Genomic DNA, 13609 nt, shown 5'->3' on the forward strand with positions numbered 1-13609 from the left:
TAGTTACTCAATATTATCTGTTAGTCAAGGAAGAAGTTGTCTGAGTCTGTAAGATATACTATCAGGAGCCAAGAAGTGAAGGATATGTGAAAACTAAGTAACGAAAGCTTGCCAGACCACCACATCTCGGGCAGGAAACAAATGGACAACAAGGACACAAATTAGCTCAGACCAATAAGGACATCGCAAACTTGCAAAATCGCTACATTCTAGGTAAAGGGTGAAAAGTATACTATGAGGAAGACATACGGCCTTTCTCCCAAAGACCCCTGCCCACAATTCTTGGAAGAATCTGTGCAAGCGCAAAGGACTGATAAGCTAATTAGCATAAGAAGCGTGAGTAGGCGGGTTTAGGTAATGAATATGTATAGACATTAATTGAATATTCATTGTTCTGCTGTATAAATGTGAAATAGGTTGTCACTTCAGGTATGCACGTTAGGCGGCAGGATCCCCTGTGCATCCAGCGCTGTCAATAAAGAATATTTTGTCACTAAGAAGAAATTTTGACTTCGTTCTTTAAATCACCCCCTTTCCAAGGACCTATGTGCTCTGCTCAGGTCCCTTCTGAGGTCCTACAGATCTTTTAAATCTGCAGAGTGTCCTTTCTGGCTTGTACCGTGTTACTAGTTTTTCCCTGCTCCTTTTGAGAATGTCTGTACCCTTTTCAGTTTTTTTTTGGACACATCTGCATAGCCTTTTGTTTTTTAGATAGTCTACTAAGGTATGTTACTTCTGCTGTGAGTTATTTTGCTACATTGAATTGCTGTTTTGTGGTTTGTAATCTGTTACATTCCTAGATTATTTCTACCTACGTAAAGAAAGGTTTCAACTAATTACAGACAAAAAAAAAAGTTTTAGTTACCTACTTGGTCATATTGTTATTTCAATAATCAGAATTGAAGCAAAAGCACAGGAATTGTTTCTTCTAGTAACATTCCACGCACCATTGAGCTAAGCCAAATCAAAAATGCAGCTGCTGCTCCTCCTGCTCTCTTTATCTCTTCCTGTACTTTGCCCCTCCTCTTTCCCAGGTGACTGGGGCAGGGTGCCGGGTGGGGCCTAATGCTATGAGCCACAGGTGTCCTATTAGAGAGCTCATTCTGCCTGAGCTGCTCTTTGGGGGTAAGTGCTTTGTTTTTCCTTCAATCAGTTGCAGTTGTTTTTTTTTTTTTTTAGGTGGGTCAGAGTCTATAAGTTGATGCCTTTCCAAGTTGGAAGAGATAAGTGCATCTATTTAAGGTAACATCTAGTAGGACCATATAAAGTAAATTAATGTATAAAGTAGTAGGTGCCTTTATTGCATGCAGCTCTTCTTCAGGTGAGTAATTGTTACAGTAACTAATATAGTATAAGTAATTCTTCTCCCCTGTTTTGTTCATTATGTTTGTAGCATGCCTTTTTTATGTGTGCGTTTGGCCTGGAGCTGTCCTGCCTGGCAATTAGTGATGGTAGCTAACGTGGTGGTCCATCAGTGCAATAATACATTGTCCTGACTCTTTTGGGAAAGACATCTGGTCTGACTCTAGGCAAATACTCAAGCTCTGGGTGAGTACTCAAGGGCAGCTGGCACAGCTTTTTTTTTTTTTTTTTTTTTTTTTTTTTTTTTCCAGCAGTAGGTGAACCTTAGGAGGAACTGGTCAAAGTAAACAGCACTTTCTGGAACTGTCAAGTTCTTGTTTGGCATCTCGGTGACTGGTTTGATCTACTTTTCAGATGTGGAGGCAAGGGAACTGCTGTTTTGAAATTATAAAATTAAAAACACAAAGTTTGACAAATATGGCAGTGCCTGTTTGCAGTCTGTTTATTGCTTTTGCCAGTGGTAGATAACACTTATAAGGAATCAGCCAAAGGAAAGAGCTCCTTCTGGAACTGTGAAGCTCTGCGTTGGCAACTCGGTGACTGGTTTGACCTACCGTCCATCTCCAGAGGAAAACAGACTGCTGTTTTAAAATTAAAAAATAAAAATAAAATAAAATCATGGTGCTGCTCTATGGCACCTGGAGGATTGCTGCTCTGCATGGCAGTTAAAAGAATGTGACTTGGAGATGGAGAGCAGCAGAGGTAAAGCAGCTGGGAAGAGAGGTATAAGTATTGCAGAGGTATTGCAGTAGTAGGCTGTGGTTATGAGGTGCCTCAGGGTGTGCTTTTCATCTTGTTTCTGCTGCTCCCTCGTGCAGCCTTAGGTGAATTCCCCATGTTGTGGAGTGGTGCAAAAAGGTGAGAGTGTTCTCAGCCCTGTCAGTTTCCTTCAAAGCTAAGGCAAGTCTTTCAAGAGAAACAGGCTGGTTGCCTGTGCTGCACTCTGCACGCTGTTGACCTAAGCCAGACCAAAAACAGGGCTGCTGTTCCTCCTGCTGTCTTTACCTCTTCTCATGCACGGCCCTTCCCATTTCCCATGTGATTAGGGTAGGGTGCTGGCTGGGGTGCAATGGTACATGAGTTGCAAGCATGCCATCAGAGAGCTCATTCTGCCTGGGCTGCTTTTTGGGGGCAAGTGCTTTGTTTTTCCTTCAGTCAGTTGCAGGGATCTTTAGGTGGGTTGGAGTCTATGGACTCCGCCAGGTCCCCCCTGCTTTGTGGGCGGCCCTGTTTGAGCTTGGATCTACTTTCCAGGTGCAGAGGCAGGTGGACTGCTCTTTTGAAATTATAAAATTAAATACGGGGTCACTTGTGGTGTTGAGGGGTGAGTGCTAATGCTGGCAGCTGACTGTTCATCTTCTGACTGTTTTCCTTTGTTCCAGCTGAAATGCAGTGTGCAATACAGGACGTCGCAACCTGAGCCACCTCAGCCGAGGTGAGCGGTGAACAGAGGTAGCAGTTATTTTTGGGGTGCGGCTGTCACTGCAGTTAATTTATTACATAAAATAGAGTAAAAATCCAGTTTGCCTTTTAGAGGTGTTTTAGGTGGCATGGGAAACATCTGCCTCAGGGGTTATGTGAATGAGTGAAGTAAAGGAGTAGATGAGAGTAACTGTCCTAGGGTGCTGTTGCTTTTGCTGCTGCGGTTGCTTTCTCTTCTGTTTATCAGGTGCCACAGGCAAGGTGGGTTGTAACATCAGTCTTTAGAATTGGAGCAAAGCTGGTCACTTGAAAGCTGCGTTGTTCCTGAGAAAGGTGTTGTAGAGGAAAAAGGTTTTCTGGCGTGGCAGTTCCTGATGGTGATCTGTTTCTGCAGGTGAAGAGGTGCCTGAAGCCCCATCCTGTGTGGGCTGAGCACGCTTGGCTGAGGATGAAGCCTGCTTTATAGCAGTTCCCAAAAGCACACTGGGGCTGAAATGCCGTGTCTGTATTTGGGTTGGGGTTGTGCCTTGGTGAGTGTGGGGATGGGTTTTAAGTCGGTGCAGCAGAGGGCCGGGATCCAGTGTCCTGTGGTGTGTTTTGACCCATCATCATAGCCTTTTTGTTTTCAGATAGTCTACTCAAGTATGTGATTTTTTCCTGCAATTGATGTTATTACACTGAATTTATTTTTTGTTGTTGTTGTTTGTTTGTTTGTTTGTTTGGTGTGTAATCTGTTATGCTCCTAGATTTTTCTTCCTATTTAAAAGAGACGTTTGAGGTAATTCCAGCTGAAAAAGTTTCAGTTACTTGCTTGGTCATATTGTCCTTTGAATATTCAAAGCTGAAGCAAAAGCATGGGGACTGTTGCTTCTAGTAACACCCCACTTCTCTTGTCTGCACTCTGCATGCTGTTGAGCTAAACCAGATTAAAAAAAAAAAAAAAAAAAAAAAAAAAAAAAAGCACAGCTGCTGCTTGTCCTGTTCTCTTTCTACTTTCTTGTGCTTTGCCCCTCCCCTTTTCCAGGTGATTGGGTTTGGGTGCCAGGCAGGGCCAAATGGTATATGAGCCCCAGGCATGCCTTCAGAGAGCTCATTCTGCCTGGGCTGCTGTTTGGGGTAAGTGCTTTGTTTTTCTTCAGTCAGTTGCAGGGTTATTTAGTCAGGTTGGAGTCTTTGGATTTCTAGATTTTCAGTGCTTGGAATTCACTTTATAGAGGGATATTCAGCAGAGGTTGCTGGCTGACTTGTTTTAGGGATGGTGGGGTACACTTCTGTTTTTGAGTTCTATTTTAATCTGTAGCTGTATCAAACCACTTGTGTAACTCTGCAGAGGACTGAAAAGAGCTTGAGTACACGCTGCAAGAGGCTTGTCCACATAGGTACAGTATTATGAAGAGACCGAGCACGGTCATATCAGAGTGTGGGTCAGAGTCTATGGACTGATGCTTTTCCAAGTGGAGACCTGTATGCAGCTCTTCTTCAGGTGAGTAATTGTTATTCCATGTTTATGGATAGGATGACAATGTTAGTTGGTGTGTTCTAGGTCCCTTATGATTCTCACAGAAGTATGGAACTTACGGTGAGTCTTTGCCTGTCTGTCAAATATTAACAAAGTTCCAACTGTGGTGTTAAATGATGGAGCAGGGTTTAGGAGAAATGTATCATCAAAGCTTCCTGTGGAAGCATGTATCTGAAAACAGCAGCAGTAAGCAGGCAAGGTGTAGTCTTTTCAGGGTTAGGAACAGTTTGTTACATTTTTGGAGGTTTTGCCTGTGGTTTTGCTGGCTGTGCAGTCATTAGACCTTGAAGTCTTCTAGATTTTAAGTGCTTGGAATTCACTTTGGAGAGGTATGTTTAGGAGGGGTTGCCAGCTACCTTGTTTTTGGGAAATCGTGAGGTACGGTTCCTTTTTTTTGGGTTGTATTTTAATCTCTAGATATATCAAGCCATTTGCGTAAGTCTCTAGGGGATTTATTCAGAGCTTCAGTACGCATCGCAAGGGGCTTGACCGCATAAGCGCGGTATTATGAAGAGAGTGAGCAAGGTCACCTTTTTCATCTGTCAAGGATAAGTCTGTGATTACCCCTGTTGGGGCTGCTGTGCATTCGTGGCCTTTTGGCATTTGTGGACCTGAGGGTGTGCATTTGTTATTCTGGCTCTGGTCTCTGTGTTTGAGTCCTCTGCAAGGGGCTGTACTGTTTGTGTGTCCATCACGGACATGACCTTCTCTTTTTGTTTCTTATACTCCAAGTCATGAGCACGGAACCTGGAACGAGGCATTAGTGTGAGTGGGTTGCAGTGTGGGCCCTGAGTTGGTCAGTGGATTTTGTTAGCTTGTTTTGCCTGTCAGGCAGGCTTTGTGACAGCAGAGTACAACTCCTGCCATGTTCCTGAGGTGTGCCAGACGTCAGCGGTTCCAGTTCCTGAAATGCTGGAGATGCTCGGAGCGCAAGGGGAGGTGGGAGCGTGATGCGTCTCTTTGGGACGTTAGGCATGCGAAGTGGTGCTACTGGGTTGGGGGACGTGGGTCCGGGGCTTCTTGGCTGTTGGGGTAGGGGAGGAAAGGAGTGGGAATAGACTGTTTTGTGGATTGTGACATTTGTCTGTTCTTTCTCCTTGGTCTAAGCCATGCGACCTTAGCTCGGCACAGTTGTGAATGGAAGCGCTAAGCCTGGATCGGGAAGGTGAGTGGACTAAAGTTGGAAAACAGGCACTGTTTTTGGTTTGGTAGTCTTTTGGCCCACCTCTGGGTGAGTCCTCTTTTCTGGGGATGAAGAAGATACTGGGAACAGTGTAGTTGGCCTCTGTGGTCCACATTGAGGATAGATTCTGATCCCTGAGAATTGAGTTCAGGGGCAAATACTGTGTGTTGGGGGGTGGTTGGCAGGGGAAGGTGGGAAGTTGTCTAGAGGTCATCTATCAAACTGCAGTAGCAGAGCAGGTCAGGTGACTACTGTTTTGTTTCTGAGGTGGGTGTTTCACTGGAAGAAGTTTGGCTGGCGTGCCACTGCGTCATGGCACTTTATTTCTGCAGATGGAGAGGAGCCTCGTGCCTGAAGCAACATCCTGGCTATCCTTTGCGTTCCTTGTTGAGGATGGAACCTGCCTCCCAGCATTCCCAAGCTAAGTTGGGGGGCAAGTGCTATGTTTGAGTCGGGGTTGTGAATGGGCGCATAGGGTGAGGGTCTGTGCTTTTAAGTCACTGCACCTGATGGGGCCTTTCAGGATGGATTGGGTCAGTCAGAGATCGTGTGAGGGGGTTTCTGTCCGGTACAGCTTGAGCACGTGCCAGGCAGGGCAGTTCCAGCTTGGTGTCTGTGTTCTGTGTTGTCTGTGCTGTGCTGTTGCTCTTGGTGCTCGTCAGGCCCTGGGGCAGCCATCCTGAGGGTATTGAACACTTGTCCTCATCGGAATAATGCTGATGCTCAATTGGAAGCTGAGCCCCTCTTGTCTTGCAGTGGGAGCTTAAAGAGCTCACTACCTCTGTGTATTTTTTTTGTATCAAATGTTTCCTCACAAGATCATCATATGTTACGTGCTCATCGTGTCTTGATATTCATCTTGTCTTGATCTCCTCATTGCCTTGTTCCGCTGGACAGATTAGATGAGCAACTTGGTAGCCACACCTAAGGTCCTAAATGCTCGTTTCATCATCGTAGGGCTGATCTGAGCACTTTGTGACTTGTAGTCGCAGCTTAAAGTGCAGGTGCGTTTCAGGTCTTGTGCATCATATTCTGTTTGAGATTGCATCTGTTTCCATCCTCGCTGTTGCGGAAGTCATGTCGGCTTCATCAGGAGCTCTTGCTTGGGAATTCATTTCCGAAGCATTTTTCTGATGGGGTTTGCAGTGCCCATCGTTCTGGTCTCTTGTCTTAAAGGCAGGCTATTTATGCCTCCATCATCCCAGGTCTGGCAGTTGCTTCCAGTTGCGGGTCGTGGCATTTGAGTCTCTCCTTGAGTCTGCTGCAGAGTACCTGTTCTGACTTGCTGTTGCTGCAGGGCTTCCCTCTGGGAGTCTCTTTTTTTTTTGGGGGGGGGCGGGGGGTGTGTGTGCTTGTGTTCTGTTTTTTGTTTGTAACATTTGTAGTGTGCCTGTGTGTTTGTTTGGCCTGGAGCTGTCCTGCCTGGCAGTTAGTGATGGTAGCTAATCTGGCAATCCGTCGGTGTAGTAATACATTGTCTGGACTGTTTTGGCAAAGACATCCAGTCGGCTGCTGGGCTCGTACTGAAGGGCAGCTGGCACAGAGTCATCTCCATAGTGTTTGGCAGAGGCGGAGGGGGAGGCTTGAGTTGCTTGCGAGCAACTGTTCGCATAGTGCTTGAATAGTGCTAGAGGAGGGGTAAGCTCGCAGATGTGGAGTGCTCTTTTTTGTTGTTTGTTTTTTCTCCTGACTTAGATAAACCTTGGGAGGAACCGGTCAAAGGAAAGAGCGCCTTCTGGAACTGTCAAGCCTTCATTTGGCAGCTCGGTGACTGGCTTGGTCTACTTGTGAGGTGCTGAGGGAAGTTGTCTGCTGTTCCGAAACGATGAAAATAAAAAATGGGGTCTGTTGTGTTGTTGAGGGATGGGTGCTAATGCTGGCAGCTGAATGATTATCTTCTGACTATGTTTTGGTGTGTTGAAGCTGAAAGGCAGCCTGCAACCTAGGACGTCATCACAGCCAGAGCAGCCTCTGGTAAGGTGAGTGATAAAGCAGTTACTTTTGAGTTGCGGTTCTCAGTGTCATTTTGAGTGTCCCCTCTTTCTCTTCTCGAGGTGTTGTAGCTGGCTTAAGAGGGCAGATGGAAGCATCTGCCTCGGGCAGGTGAGCGGGCAGAGGTAAGGCAGCAGATGAGAGTAACTATCGTAGCTGTGCTGTGGCTTTGCATTCTGCCTCGGCCTGTGCTTTTCTTTTTCTTTCACAGGTGTCTCGCACAGACTCAAAGGAGCAAACTGCATTCTGAAGAGCTGTGTAAGAAGGGGGCTGGTCATGAGCTTGGTTGGAGTGAAATGGCTAAGGAGTGTGAGGTGACTATGAAAGGTCTTTGCCTTGCTTTGCAGGTGCCATGGCTAGCAGTCCACAGAAGTGGCTGATGATTTGAGATAAGACCGGAGAGCGGCAAGGAGCGGCACGTGCAGTTATGCCTTCCAAGCACTGCGGCTGCTCTGTTCTGATTATCAGGTGCCACAGGCAAGATGGGTTGTAACATCAGTCTTTAGAATTGGAGCAAAGCAGGTCACTTGAATGCTGTGTTGTTCCTGAGAAAGGTGTAGAGAAAAAAGGTGGGCTGGTGTGGCAGTTCCTGATGTCAGTCTTCCTCCGTAGGTGAAGAGGTGCCTGAAGCCGTGTCTCATGTGGGCTGAGGACGCCTCACTGAGGATGAAGCCTGCTTTCCAGCAGGTCCCAAAGCTGTGTTGGGGCTGAAATGCTGTGTCTGTATTTGGGTTGGGGTTGTGCCTTGGTGAGTGTGGGGATGGGTTTTAAGTCGGTGCAGCAGATATGTATATAAATGAAATTCACATAAGTGATATATGATGAAGTATTGTGAATCCTTGAACTTCTAGCCTACATTAGCTAATATGTATGGAGTTGCATGAAACATTGAGAAGCAGCTTCTAATAAGCAGGTTTTTGTTGTCATTAACTCAGCCCATGCCTTTGCCATACGTAAAGATCAAGACAAACTACCTTTTTACACAGGAACTGCTGTGGGTGCACAGAAAGTCCTAGAGGACAGCTAGGGCTGTATTTTGGTTCCCAAAGTGTTTTTACCGGAAGTCCAACTGATTTATATTGGCCGAGCCTCTTTATAGGGTCCCTGTGTGGTTGCAGAGCCTAGCCACGGTGTTTCCACTGCGCTCTATGCTCCATCCTCTTCTTTAGAGTCAGCACACCAGCTTCCCCTTGTGCAATAGCATCTAAGGCTGGAGTCCTAGGGAATGCTTAGGTAGCACAGCTACCCTCCACCCTAAAAGCTTCTTCATTGCTGTACGTTTTCTTTAAAAGGTGAATATTAGTTTAATTTGCCTAGTTACTTCAGGCAGTTACTCCACAACTACCAAAAGCGATAGTGAGAAGCCTGCTTCCAGCATCCGTTCCCCACCTCGGGATGGACAGACGGACGCCACTCGATGCCTTGCCCGCCAGGGGAAAGGGAGAACTACTGGGCAGGGAACCCCACCGCAGCCCCCCTCCTGGGAGTCCTGCAGAGCAGTTTAATAAAGTTTGCTTTCTGACCTGCACCCGTTTCGGTGGTTGCGGTGCCGGGAAGTGGCTGTCATGATGTGTGCGGGTGCAGGTTCTGTAGCAGGGTGGGTGTGGAGGGGGCAGGGGCTGGGGGCAGGTTGTTCCCGTGTCAGTTGGCTGCTGGATGTGGATGGCCCATCGGAGGGTGGGGGCAGCCCTGCCGGGTGGTGGGGTGGCTGCCTATCGTGGGACAGGGGGTTTAGCCCTGTGCTGTCTTTGCTCCTTGGGCTGGGGGGGGGGGGGGAGGGAGGGGCTGCTCTGTGTGGCCAGGTCTGCTTGTGGAGACACAAGTGGTTGGGGGGGCGCTGGGAGTTCCTGGCAGGACCCCCAGGTCAGGGGAGGGATTCAGGGAGGCTGGGTCCCGCGGGATTTGCAGCCAGGGCAGGAAAAGCCCAGGCAGGGATTTCAGGTGCTGGCAGGCACGGTTCTGTGGGCACTGGGCTGCAGGTCGGGAAGCCCGGGGCTGGCTTTGCAGTGTCTGCAGTGTCAAGCTGCCATGAGAACCTGGTCCCGCAGCAAGCTGAGAGTTGTGGTCTTTGGGCTCTGAGCTTTCCGTTGGCCACGTTGGGTTAGTTATTATCATCTCCCTGCCTTATTTGTCCTGGTAAAAAATGTAGTGTTTCTGCTTGCCTCTGCTCAGCTTCCCAGCCAAAAAAAGCACGTTGCTCAAGGCAGTTACTTCCTCCCCAAGACGGCATGGGGTGCAAATTTCTGCTCTTCCCATTTGTGCTTTTTCTGGGAAAACGGTTTGGGAAGCCATGCCTGCCATTCTAGGGACGGCACCTGCTTGTGAAAAGTGGCTACTGCAGGCTGAATGGTGCTGCGCATATGCGTTTTTCTTTTTTCTTTCTTTTTATTTCCTACAAGTGACATTATTACATTGATTTGTTATTTTGTCATGTAATCTGTTACGCTCCTAGATTTTTCTTCCTCTGTAAAAGAAAGGTTTGAGCTAATTCCAGGTGAAAAAGTTTCAGTTAATTGCTTGCTCATATTGTCCTTTGAATATTCAAAGCTGAAGCAAAAGCCTGGGGATTGTTGCTTCTCGAAACAGCCCAGTTCTCTTGTCTGCACTCTGTATGCTGTTGAGCCAAGCAGGGAAAAAACAAAACCAAAACAAAACAAAAGAAATGAGGGGAAAAAAAAAAAAAAAAAAAAAAAAAAGGCAGCCTAGCTGCTGCTTGTCCTGTTCTCTTTCTATTTTCTTGTGCTTTGCCCCTCCCCTTTCCCAGGTGATTGGGTTTGGGTGCTGAGCGGCACCAAATGGTATATGAGCTCCAGGCATGCCTTCAGAGAGCTCATTCTGCCTGGGCAGCTCTTTGGGGTAAGTGCTTTGTTTTTCCTTCAGTCAGTAGCAGGGTTATTTAGGTGGGTTAGAGTCTATGGTGTGTTTCCAAGTAGACACTGTAACGCGCTTCTTTTGGAGGTAACATCTAGTGGGATCCGTTAGAGAAAAACCAATCCATATAGTAGTAGGTGCCTTTATTGCATGCAGCTCAGCATGCAGGTGAGTAATTGTTATAGCATATTTATGGATAGGGTGACAATGTTACTCTGTGTATTTGCTTTGTGGCATACAGGGCTGCAAGGTACTGAGGGGGGGAAGCAGTTCTTAGGGCTAGGGTTGTAATCCTAAAACCTAAACCCCTAACCCTAAAAACCCTTGCAACCCTAACCCTAAAAGCCTTACAACCCTAAAAAGCCTAAAGCCCCAACCCTAAAAACCTTAAAAATCCTTAGAAACCTAAAAAGCCTAAAGCCCCAACCCTAAAAACATTTAAAAACCTAACCCTAAAAACCCAACCCTAAAAACTCTGAAAATCCTAAAAATCTTAAAACCCTAAAAAGCCCCGATCCTAAAAACCTAAAAAAAAAAACAACCCTAAAAACTCCAAAACACTAACCCTAAAAAACCCTCACATCCCTAACCTGCAAGACCTCACAGACCTAAAAACCCCAAAACCCTAAACCTAAAAAGCCTTACAACCCTAACCCTAAAAGCCCTAAAGGCCCAACCCTAAAAACCTTAAAAAGCCTTACAACCCTAAAAAACCTAAAACCGCAACCCTAAGAACGTTAAAAAAACCTACCCCTACAAAAAATAAAAGCCCTAACCCTAAAAACCCATACAACCGTAACACTAAAAAAACAAAAAGCCCAAACTCTAAAACCCTAAAAAGCCCCAACCCTAAAAACCCAAAAAAACCCTAACAGTAAAAAACCAAAGCCCTTACACTAAAACCCCTAAAGCCTTAACCGTAAAAAGCCCTCACTGCTCTAACCATAAAGGCCTTCAGAGCCCTAAAAACCCTTACAACCCTAATGCTAAAAACCCGAAAGCCCCAACCCTAAAAACATTAAAATCCTAACCCTAAGATACTAAAGCCCCAACACTACAAACCCTAAAGCCCTAACCCTAAAACCCCTAAAACCCTAAACCTAAAAAGCCTTACAACCCTAACCCTAAAAGCCCTAAAGCCCCAACTGTAAAACCTTAAAAAGCCTTACAACCCTAAAAAGCCTAAAGCCCCCAACCCTAAAAACATTAAAAACGTAACGCTAAAAACCCTTACAACCCTAAAAACTCTTAAAATCCTAACCCTAAAAACCCTAAAGCCCCAGTCCAAAAAAAACTAAAGACCTAAGAAGCCTGAAGCCCTAACCCAAAAAACCTTACAATCCTAATCCTAAAAACCCTAAAGCTCTAACCCTAAAAAAAACTTACAGCCCTTACCCTAAAAACCCTAAAGTCCGAGCCATAAAAAAATAAAAAACCGTAATCCTAAAAACCCATAAGCCCCAACCCTAAAAACCCAAAGACCTAATGCTAAACACCCTAACCCCAACCCTAAAAGCCTTCAAACCCCAACCTAAAAATCCTAAAGCCCAACCCTAAAAACCCTAACAACCCTTAAAACCCTCACAGCCCCCACCTTAAAAGCCCTTACCACCTTAATCCTAAAAGCCCTTACAACCTTAACTCTAAAAGCTCTAAACCCTAACCTTAAAAACCCTAACCCTAAAAAGCTTAAGAATCCTAACCCTTAAAACCCTAACCCTAAAAACTCTAAAACCCCTAACCCTTTAAAACCCTCACAACCCTAAGCCCCAATCCTAAAAACCCTAAAGTCCTAGGCTTAAAAACCCCAGCCGTTAGTACCCTAAATCACCAACCCTAGAAACTGTAACTGTAAAAACCCTAAAGAACTGGGAGAACTACACCTCCCGGCATGCTTTTGGACATCCAACATGGCGTCCCGGAACCCCAGTGCCGGAGAACTACGTTTCCCAGGATTCCCCGTACTCCAAACATGGCCGCCCGGATGTGTGGAATCCGTGGACCACATTTCCCAGCATTCTGCGTATTGTCAACATGGCCGCCCGGAAATCTGGTTGTCGAGAAGTACACCTCCCGGCATGCGCTGGACATCCAAGATGGCTTCGCGGATATCCTGTTCCGCAAGGTACACCTCCCGGCATGCTCTGGGCATCCAACATGGCCTCCCGGCAGCCCACTGCCGGAGAACTACATTTCCCATGAGCGACCGGAAACCCAACATGGCCGCCCCGGATGTCCAGAGTCCGTGGACTACATTTCCCATCATTCGCGGTATTCTCAACATGGCGTCCCGCATGTCGGCTATGATGGCTGCCGTCGCATTTAAGTGAGTAATTGTTATAGCATATTTATGGATAGGATGACAATGTTAGTCGGTGTATTTGCTTTGTGGCGTGTGAGCGAAAGTGGCGTGCAGGGCTGGAAGGTACTGAGGGGGGAAGCAGTTCTTAGGGTTAGGGCTGTAATCCTAAAACCTAAAGCCCCAACCGTAAAAACCCTTGCAACCCTAACCTAAAGAACCCAAAAGCCCCAACCCTAAAAAGTCTTAAAGCCCCAACCCTAAAAACCTTAAAGCCCTAACCCTAAAACCGCTTAAATGTCCAACCCTAAAAACCCTAAAGGCCCTAACCCTCAAAACCCTTACAATCCTCACCCTAAAAACTATAAAAACCTAACAGTAAAAACCAATCCTAAAAAGCGTTAACATCCAAACCCTAAAAACTGTAAAGTCCCAGACCTAAAAATTCTAAAGCCCTAACCCTAAAAACCTTAAAACCCTTACAACCCTAAAAAGCCTAAAGCCCCAACCCTAAAAATGTCAAAAAATCCTACTCCTACAAAAAATTAAAGCCCTAACCAAAATAAACCTTAGAACCGTAACCCTAAAAAACCCCAAAGCCCAAACTCTAAAACATCAAAAAAGCCCCAACCCTAAAAACCTAAAAAACCCTAACAGAAAAAAACCAAAGCCCCAACCCTATAAACTCCAAAACTCTAACCTTAAAAACATAAAAAAACCTAGCCCTAAAACCCCAACCCTAAAAACCCTTACAACCCTAACCCTAAAAACCCTAAAGCCCCAGTCCCAAAAACCTTATAGTCCTAACACTAAAACCCCTAAAACCCTACCCCTAAAAAGCCTTACAAGCCTAACCCTGAAAGCCCTAAAGCCCCAACCCTAAAAACCTTGAAAAGCCTTACAACCCTAAAAAGCCTAAAGCCCCACGCTAAAAATGTTAAAAACCCTACCCCTACAAACA

General features: G+C 46.1%; 4 long non-coding RNA genes across 7 annotated transcripts in view; 3 read left to right on the plus strand and 1 right to left on the minus strand.

Annotated features, from left to right (window-relative positions):
- LOC118169740 overlaps positions 1-1973 on the plus strand; it is a 2338-nt gene extending 365 nt beyond the window's left edge. For 2 of the 4 annotated variants that reach the window (XR_004752248.1, XR_004752253.1), the window contains exon 2: positions 1614-1973. This is a non-coding gene — a long non-coding RNA (uncharacterized LOC118169740). Of the gene's footprint in view, positions 1-1180; positions 1322-1613 lie in introns of those variants that run through there. The other 2 variants (XR_004752250.1, XR_004752257.1) reach the window with 2 other exon arrangements.
- The window catches only part of LOC118169753, a 13806-nt gene extending 6499 nt beyond the window's left edge, over positions 1-7307 (minus strand). The window contains exons 1-2 of the long non-coding RNA XR_004752261.1: positions 7178-7307; positions 3663-3668 (exon numbers count right to left, since the gene is read on the minus strand). This is a non-coding gene — a long non-coding RNA (uncharacterized LOC118169753). The remainder of the gene's footprint in view (positions 1-3662; positions 3669-7177) is intronic.
- On the plus strand, positions 3505-4160 carry LOC118169750. Its single transcript, XR_004752260.1, has 2 exons — positions 3505-3900; positions 4085-4160. It is a non-coding gene; the product is annotated as an uncharacterized LOC118169750 (long non-coding RNA).
- Positions 7308-7505: 198 nt separating the features above from the next.
- On the plus strand, positions 7506-7938 carry LOC118169755. Its single transcript, XR_004752262.1, has 3 exons — positions 7506-7603; positions 7690-7736; positions 7826-7938. It is a non-coding gene; the product is annotated as an uncharacterized LOC118169755 (long non-coding RNA).
- Positions 7939-13609: the final 5671 nt, after the last annotated feature.

Source organism: Oxyura jamaicensis, chromosome 1 (genome assembly GCF_011077185.1).
Source record: "Oxyura jamaicensis isolate SHBP4307 breed ruddy duck chromosome 1, BPBGC_Ojam_1.0, whole genome shotgun sequence".
In the NCBI taxonomy this organism is placed as follows: Eukaryota; Metazoa; Chordata; class Aves; order Anseriformes; family Anatidae; genus Oxyura; species Oxyura jamaicensis.